This window comes from Mus pahari, chromosome 13 (assembly GCF_900095145.1).
Source record: "Mus pahari chromosome 13, PAHARI_EIJ_v1.1, whole genome shotgun sequence".
NCBI lineage: Eukaryota > Metazoa > Chordata > Mammalia > Rodentia > Muridae > Mus > Mus pahari.
The window spans coordinates 80,796,018-80,805,356 of NC_034602.1; the positions used below are offsets into that span (position 1 = coordinate 80,796,018).

Consider the following 9,339-nt stretch of genomic DNA (forward strand, 5'->3'; position numbering starts at 1 on the left):
TGGAACTCACTTTGTAGACCAGGCTGGCCTCGAACTCAGAAATCCGCCTGCCTCTGCCTCCCGAGTGCTGGGATTAAAGGCGTGCGCCACCACGTCCGGCCTAACAAATATTATTCTAATGTTGCAAATTTATAATGCCAGTGCCTAGTCTTACTATAAGTTGGTATGCCATGTTTGTTTGATATCCCTTGGAGGCCTGCCCTGTTCTGAAGAGAAGGGAGGAAGAAGAATGGATCTGGGGGAGAGGGGAGATGCGGGGGGGGGTGTCAGGCTGGGAGGAGAGGAGGGAGGGGTGTAATGCATGAGGAAAGAATGAGTACAAAGAGAACAAATTGCCAAACAGGGGCTGATGACACGCATGGCTCAGGGGTAAAAGCCTTTGTTGTTCTTAGAGGACCCAGCACCCACATGGTGGCTCACAACAGTCTATAAATCCAGTTCCAGGGGGGCTGGCACCCTCTTCTTGTCTCACTAGACATCGGGTATGCATGTGCTACACAGACATACACACCAGCAGAACAGATTCACATAAGTAATAAAAATAAATACATCTGTTTAAAAAAAATGTTGTCTATAGAGTTCTGTGACTGTTCTACACTTTGTTCTTAGTGATGGACTACTTTAAAGTTCTAACATAACCTGGAATTATTATCAGAGTAACATATTAAAATACATAGCAAAATAAACAAAAACTTAAAAACATAAATACATGAGACCATATAGGACAATATAAAAAAAAATGCTAAGACTGGTAAAGTAAGCTAAAATGTTACTGGGTGAATTCTTAAATTTGAAGCCATATATTTTATAAGACAAAGTTATTTATGATTGAAAAAAAGGTTACCAGTATGTCCAGGAGGGACGGAGTATCAGGTAATCTTGAGTTCTTTTGAAGTCTCGTTCAGACAATCTAGATATGAACATATATATATGTCTCTCTCTCTCTGTGTGTGTGTGTGTGTGTGCGTGTGTGCAGCACAGTAAAAAGCTCTGATGACCCTCATTTACATATGATGAGATGGGTTCCCCACCTCATTCTTTAAGGGGCTAAGACGCTGCTTCCTGTTTGGTTAGCACAACTTTGTGGTTATTCATGACACATGAATAATTGTTTCATCGTATTGGGTTTTGTTTATGAATAATGAGAATTGCAACAACTCGAAAATTACTGTAATGCATGAATAGTTCAGGCAGGGGTTATACCTTGAGAATTTCAACCAAAAATATGTAAAATATATTTTACCATGTAAAATATTTCAACCATAAAATATGTACAGGCTGCATCTGCATGGACTTTGCCCTGGGTCTCACTGGGTGGGAGACAGAAGCTTGGCATAGATTTATAAGTAAGTCTCACACGAAGGCTCCCCTGTCCAGTCCAACCTCAGCATGGTCATGTTGCCTCAGGTGTTGGAGGGGTCCCATCCTTACAAAGATCTCCAGAGCTCTCCCAAGTCTAGGTCCTAGCTGAATTCCAGCCACAAGACTAAAGGCAATGCATTCTCTTTCAGCAAAAACTCATTCGATTCTCTGTAGACTTGAAAGGATAGCCACTTCCTTTGTCTTGATTCTAGAGACGGGATCAAATGAAGCCTAAAAGTGAGTTGGACTAACTCATGTGATAGCTAACTTTACTCAGAGCATCAGACAATTTATGCTCTGGGGGTTAGGCAAGCTCATGCAGGCAAAGTTCACACGACATCAAACTGTATACAAACTTAAGAAAGGCCATGTTTGGAAACATATTTGAGAAATAAAAGTAGCCGGGCAGTGGTGGCGCTCGCCTTTAATCCCAGCACTTGAGAGGCAGAGGCAGGCGGATTTCTGAGTCTGAGGCCAGCCTGGTCTACAAAGTGAGTTCCAGGATGGTCGTGGCTATACAGAGAAACCCTGTCTCGGAAAAAAAAAAAAAAAGTAAGCCCACTACCACTGGAGAGGCACAAAAGCACATTCCAAGAACAATCAACCCCTTCTTTAGAAGAAACAGTCGCAAGACTCCTGTCTTGTTTTCCTGGAGTTTTCTCATAAGCTTTCAGAGTTCTCAGACAGCTCCACTCTTGGTCCGTATTCTGACACCTTTCAGAGAAGCCTTCCCTCCACTCTCTCCACCCTTCCACAGTCCCTGCAGGTGAGTCCAGTGTTTCCCACACTTTTCTCAAAGTTTAGTTGAGACACGGCCGGCTCCCTAACTTGTCAAGCCTGACTCTTTCACGGCATTTTCTTCAGAGGAAGCTAAAGCGCCGGAAACTATATACAGCTAGATAACGGGGTTCAGGCAGCCAACCCAGGAGAGCATTCCCCGTGTTCCCTCTAAGAGGCGGCTGTGGTGTGATCAGTGTAACTCAGAGCTTGGGTGACAGAATTTTTCGGCTTTAGGGAAATTGAATGGGACAGTCTACTTAAGTCACTGTAGGTTTTCTCGGTGTTTGTGAATGAAAATGAGGGTATGACCACTCCTAAGTATGGTTGAGGAGAGCCTTTTATTGTAGATACAAGGAAGAGAACAGCCAGAGGCTTTTGGAAGGGTCCAGACTGAACCTGGCCCTGAGAGGAGAAGAAGAAGGAGGAGGAGGAAGAGGAAGAGAAGGAGGAGGAGGAGGAGNGGAAGAGGAGGAGGAGGAGGAAGAGGAGGAAGAGGAGGAGGAAGAGGAGGAGGAGGAGGAGACAGGGGAGGAGGAGGGGGTGAGGAGGAAGAGAAAGGGACTCGGGGGTGCTGGCAAATGGGAAGGGAAGAGGAAAAATTTGGGGGTAGAGGGCGGGGTGAGAAGTGCTGAGTGGAGCCACTGAGGGATGCTGGGAGAGCTGGCCAGTGTCAGCTTTGATATGCTAGTAGACTCCTCAGGCATTTGTTGGGGATGGGGTGGCTCATTTGAGACTTTATAGTTTGGTTGCTTGTTGTTTGAGACAGGGTCTCACCACGTAACTCTGGTTGGCCTGGAACTTGGTGCATAGACCAGCCTGACACTCCGAAGTACTGGAATTACATGCTTGCGACATCATGTCAGACTCTCTTTGGGTTGTTTGGTTTGGTTTTGCTTTGTTTTCAAGGATCTAGAATGGCCACTGGGTGCTTCTTGCAGGGACCGGCAGGGAAGTTCACTTTCTTGACGCTAAATAGAGAAGGTTATTAACATACATTACCTTCAAGATAAAAGAAAGAAACACATTCATCTTTTGAACAGAATCCACTAAATGATTTTTATTAATTTTTTAAAATTGTGTGTTTCTGTGTGTGTGTGTGTGTGTGTGTGTGTGTGTGTGTGAGTGACTGTACCCTTAGAGACTGGAAGAGGGTATCAGGTCCCCTGGAACTGGAGATACAGACAATTGTGTCTGGATAAATAAATGTGACCTATGCACACAGAGTATTATTCCCTCATGAAAAGGAGCAAAGTTTCAAAACGTGCCATACATGGCTGTTCCTTGAAAACATTGTGCAAAGAATAAAAGCCACAGGACATGAAATCTCACATAGCCCGTGGTTCTGTTTCTATGAAATATTCAGAATAAGTGAGCCAGGAAAGGAGGAGCTGGGGAGAAGAAAATGGAGATCCATTGGTGAATTTTGGATTTTTTTTAAGATTGATTGATTGATTGATTATTGATTGATTTATGTGAGTCCACTGTAGTCGTACAGATGGTTGTGAGCCTTCATGAGGTTGTTGGGAACTGAATATTTTAGGACACCACTCGCTCACTCCGGTTGGCCCCGCTCGCCACTCTGGTCAGACTACGCTTGCTAAGTCCCTGCTTGCTCCAGCCCAAAGATTTATTTATTATTATACATAAGTACACTGTAGCTGACTTCAGACATACTAGAAGAGGACATCAGATCTCATTATGGGTGATTGTGAGCCACCATGTGGTTACTGGGATTTGAACTCAGGACCTTCAGAAGAGCAGTCATTGCTCTTCCCCGCTAATCCATCTTGCAGGCCCCAAATTTTGGATTTCTTTTTGGGTGGTGGAAATATTTCTGAATTAGTGAGAAAGAATATGTGGCCCTATGGATGGATTTTTTTTTTTTTGGATGGATATTTAAAACTAAATATTGAAAACTAAATAAGCAAAGTGTATTGCTAAAGAACGCATAGATGCTTTGTAAACACTAATTTTAATAGTTGTTAAGCAGTTTGTTGGTTGACATTTGTGTCCCAAATACCCTGGAAGCTGAGGCAGGAAGTCATGAGTTCCGTGCCAGCAAGCCAAACAAACACGGTGGCCCACTATATAATCCCAGCACCCAGAAGGCAGAGGCAGGAGGGCGGTGGTGGCACATGCCTTTAAGCTCAGCACTCGGGAGGCAGAGGCAGGCGGATCAAGAATTCAAAATCATCTTTGGCTACACAGTGAGTCGAGGGCCAGTCTGGACTGTACGAGACGTTATCAAAGCAAGCAACAAAGCCAGAGTTCAGTGTGAACCCGGGCTGCACAGTGAATTTCTAAGCCAGCCTCGGCCACACATTGAGGCAAGCCTGGGCCACACACTGAGAATTGTCTCTAAAAACAACAAAAAGGCCAACTGGCTGAGAGGCAAGAATGGGGTAGAGGGAAGAAAGTGCCTTAGAAGGCAGAGACAAAGGATGAGACAGAGACAGCGATTGATTGATTGATTGATTGATTGCTTCGCAGGCTACTGGAGCCTACAGTCTGTGCGTGGTTCTTATAGGGGAGGGAGGAGGTGCTGCCGCTGAGCGCTGAGCTATGTCAGGGAGAGCCCTGGGGCATCCTCAGAGCTGCAGAGCTAAACAGAAGCAAGGGCCAAGCAGCGGGCATACCAAACCCCACAGAGCAGAGCCGCAGAGTTCAGATTAGACTTCCTGTGGCGGCGGCAGAATGGACCGGGAGAATAACCACTGGATTCAGAGTCAGCTCCAGCTCCACAGGAGTAGTTGTGTCTAGCAAGTCGTTACCGCTCTGAACCTCTGAGAGGTGGGGCTTCGTCTGTACATCTGGTTGTGTGAAGACTGACTGACAGCGATGCGAAAACAACTTAAAAAGTATAAAATGTGCCGTAAGACCTGGTGGTCAGTGCGGCATCCCATGCAAAGTACAAGCTGTAGAGAAACAAACTCCTCACGTGTAAGGGTCCGAAAATGCTGAAGAAAGGACCCTATACTGAGATAGTGTGCAAAACCAAAGAGCGTTTACTCTGCAGAAACAAACAGCCCGCGGGGAATGGGGGGTGTCAACCATTCTTTGAAATGGCAGCCTCAAACAAAGGCACACAGGCCTTCTTATAGGGAACTGGGGAAATTCTCTAGAAGGATTAGGCAATCTAAAATTTCACTGGTGGGTGCCAGGGGGTCATAGGTGGTCAGCAGTCCACATTCCTATGTCACGAATCAACCATGTGATGAGATAGCGCTGCCCAGCACAGATGGCCCGTTCTGAGATGGGAGAAAGCACACAGTGGGGTGTGGACCCAGAAGAAATCCTCTCCTGAGGACTGATGAAGCTACAGTAAGATCTGTGGATGCTGCTTGGTCCTAGGAACCTGGACAAGTTGGGTGACTCCAAAAAACTTCCAAGACTGGGATTGTCACCTCTAGATTACAGTTGACAAGACATCAGATCAGTAATTTATAAAAGTCAAATGTCAAAAAGTGAAGGGTCTAATGACTACACTCCCTTTGTATAGAAAACATTCTAGGCAAGAAGAGTGTAGGATCACAAAGACATGGAGAAGTATGTAAAGTGTTTTCTTGAGGCCACAACACAACCACCACCATCGTAATTTCACAGAGGCCTTGGCTGCCAGAAACCTGTCTGCACAAGACTGGGCCTGGTCGACAGTCAGTCACAGATCAGGGATGGGCCCACAGAGTCCCATTCCTTGCTGCTGAACAATGAGCTACTGATGGATCCCGAGTGAGGGGCGGGCATGGTCTCCAGTCATACAACCACTATGCTGTGCAGTTCTGGGGTTACATAGACAGCCATTCTTAAAGTCGGTGGGTCACAAGAGAAAGCTAAAGACACGGATGTGGGGAGCAGAGTGGTGATAGTCGGGATCCGAGGGAAGTAAGAAAGAATGAGGTGATTAATGAGAATGAAGTGTGTGTGTGTGTGTGTGTGTGTGTGTGTGTGTGATTGCCAAAAGCACAAAAAAATTAAAGATTTTTAAAAGTTTCTAAAAATAAATAAAAGGTGAATAACTTTATTGAAAAATGGATTAAGCTGGGCAGTGATGGTGCACGCCTTTAATCCCAGCACTTTGGAGGCAGAGGCAGGCAGATTTCTGAGTTCGAGGCCAGCCTGGTCTACAGAGTGAGTTCCAGGACAGCCAGGGCTACAGAGAGAAAATCTGTCTCAAAAAAAAAGAAAGAAAGAAAGAAGGAAGGAAGGCAGAAAGGAAGGAAAGAAAGAAAGAAAAGAAAGAAGAGAAAGAAAAGAAAAAGAAAAATGGATTAAGGGGCATGGAGAGATGGCTTGGTGGTTAATAGCACTAGCTGCTTATTAAAGCACACTCGTCATAGAGTCCCCCACCGTGACTCTTTTTGTAGCGACAACAGCTACATCCTGGGAACTTATAGCCTTGCAGAGCTGGGTCCACTTCCCAGCAGCTGGGTGGTCCTGTGTGGTGCTCAGGGGGCTACAGGTTGGTTTGTTTATTTCTGTCTGGGATATGTGCCCTATCCCTTCCTTCATGGAAGTGTTAGCTTCTGAGAATTCCTGCTGCTCACGGGACTGTAGCTCAGATCAGGAGAGCTCCCGCTTCAAGGACAGGATAGCTTCCTCTTGAGTGGATGACCACTGTGACCAAATTTGTCCCCCAAACTCAAAAGATGGACATGTTACTGCAAGACTCCTGTAAGTGACTCTGAGGACGGAGATGAAACTTGCACAGTTGTTTCCACAATGGGAAACAACTATTGAGAAAATCCACTAACTAAGGCCTGGTGTGTGGTCATGGGATAGGATAGCTAAGCCCCCTAGTCAAGTAAACACCACATACTTTGAGATGTGGTGTTTTAATGAAGTAGAATAAGGTAAAAAGACCAGTTGTTAGATACTGATGTATTGGCTTATTTGATGGTTTCCTTAAAGCTTTGCTTGTATTGGACAAGTATGACTTCACTTGATACTTGGAACAGAACAACCCGGGGACAGAGCAGAAACAACAGGTCACTTCCCCTGGCAACCTGCTGATTGCCAAGTACCTTTCTGTAAAATCTCTCTTTCTTGCCCACCCCACTTTATGGATTCAGAGTATAACGTGGGGATACAAGGTGGACCCGGAAGCAAAGCCTCGCCGGCTCTCTTGCTTTGGGTGACATCTCCTCTCCCACTCTCACTGGTGTCTGGGTGCCTAGTCCGGGAAGATTCCTGCAGCATTTCCTCTGGCTTGGTTTTGGTAGGTGTTGACTGACTGTGCAGCTCACATACAGTGGGGCTGGCACCTCCCAGCTGTTTTCCCTTGTTGTTAGGTAGCTATGACAACCAGTCAAAGAAGGCTAGCATTTCCCCCACCACCACCACCACAGGACCTGAACTGCTTCCAACAGGCCCTGTCATTAACCCAAGAACCACCCCAAGCCAGGCACAGGCCTTTAAACCCAGCAGTCTGGAGAAAGGAAGATGCAAGCCGGGTTTCAGGAGCTTGAGGGCTCAGTACTGGCTACGCACAGAATTCGAGGACAGCCAAGACTATCCCAAGTCCCTGTCTTAAAACAAAACAAAACAAAACAAAACAAAACAAAACAAAACAAAACAAAACAAAACACATAGGCAACTGATTAAAATAGGAAGCGCCTGCTCCCAAGGAAAACACTAGCCAATGAGCAATGCAAAACCTCGGACTGAGGTTCAGGAGGGCCTATCAGTGGCTGGAGTCATAGACATGTGTAGAGGAAGCAAGCAGCAATTGGTGTGGAAAGCATTGTCAGGGAGCTTAACCTAAGATACAAGCAATTAAAACACATGAATGAAGAAGAACCCTTGGGGCTGGAAGGATGGCTCAGCGGTTAAGAGCACTGACTGCTCTTCCAGAGGTCGTGAGTTGGTGGTGGCTCACAACCATCTGTGATGGGATCTGATGCCCTCTTCTGGGGTGTCTGAAGGCAGCTACAGTGTACTCGTATACGTAAAAAAGAAAGAAAGAAAGAAAAAGAGCCCACAACTAAATTCTATTTACTGGCCTAAATAAAGAGATGCCCAGTGCCCCGCGCCCTGGGCGCCGCCCCCTCGGGTCTCCGGACCTCCAACCCGGCCCCGATGCTTCAGCATCTCCTGTAACCCGCGCCCCGGCCATGCCTCCGGTCCTTCGGTCCTTCAGTTTGCTCAGCGTAGGAGCCGGCTGACCTCCTGCAGCGGCCCCCCCCCCCCCCCGTTCCCTGAGCGTGTGGCTGTGGCGCTCTGCACACGGAAGGCGACAAGGCCTTCGTTGAATTCTTGACTGATGAAATTAAGGAAGAAAGGAAGATCCAGAAGCCTAAGTCCCTTCCCAAGATGTCTGGAGACTGGGAGCTGGAGGTGAACGGCACGGAGGCTAAATTATTGCGCAAAGTTGCTGGAGAAAAGATCACTGTCACTTTCAACATTAACAACAGCATCCCTCCAACATTTGATGGTGAGGAGGAGCCCTCACAGGGGCAGAAGGCTGAAGAACAGGAGCCAGAGCTGACACCAACTCCCAACTTTGTGGTTGAAGTTACAAAGACTGATGGCAAGAAGACCCTTGTCCTGAACTGTCACTATCCTGAGGATGAGATTGGACATGAAGATGAGGCCGAGAGTGATATTTTCTCTATCAAGGAAGTTAGCTTTCAGGCCACTGGTGACTCTGAGTGGAGGGATACAAACTACACGCTCAACACAGATTCCCTGGACTGGGCCTTGTATGACCACCTAATGGATTTCCTTGCGGACCAAGGGGTGCATCACACTTTCACGGATGAGTTGGTGGAGCTCAGTACAGCCCTAGAGCACCAGGAATATATCACCTTTCTCAAGGACCTCAAAAGTTTTGTCAAGAGCCAATAGAGCTGTCAGAGTCTGAAGGCCGTAATTTAGATGGCAAGCTTTGGCCAGTGAGCAAAAGCTACCTTGGCATCAGAATTATGCTTCAAAATGGCTGGCATCCTAATATATGGGGGGAAAGCAAGTTTAAATCACCGCTGTTACACCTCCATTCATTACTCCTTTGGGCTTTTTTTCCCTGTACAAATTTATTATTTGTAGATTTTTGTATAACATGATGGTGGACAATAAATCTGACTCCAATAACTCTCCAAAAAAAAAAAAAAAAAAAAGAGAGATGCACCTGCTTTGATGCAGAGCACTGGCACGGAGCAGCAATAGGCTGAAGGCAAGGGAGATTTGCACTGTGGACTGTTG

At 46.3% G+C, this 9,339-nt stretch overlaps 1 long non-coding RNA gene and 1 pseudogene across 1 annotated transcript in view; one reads left to right on the top strand and one right to left on the bottom strand.

Moving 5' to 3' along the window:
* The window catches only part of LOC110330203, a 5,606-nt gene extending 4,639 nt beyond the window's left edge, over positions 1–967 (bottom strand). The window contains exon 1 of the long non-coding RNA XR_002380942.1: positions 845–967. This is a non-coding gene — a long non-coding RNA (uncharacterized LOC110330203). The remainder of the gene's footprint in view (positions 1–844) is intronic.
* LOC110330342 lies at positions 849–8,985 on the top strand (annotated as a pseudogene).
* Positions 8,986–9,339: the final 354 nt, after the last annotated feature.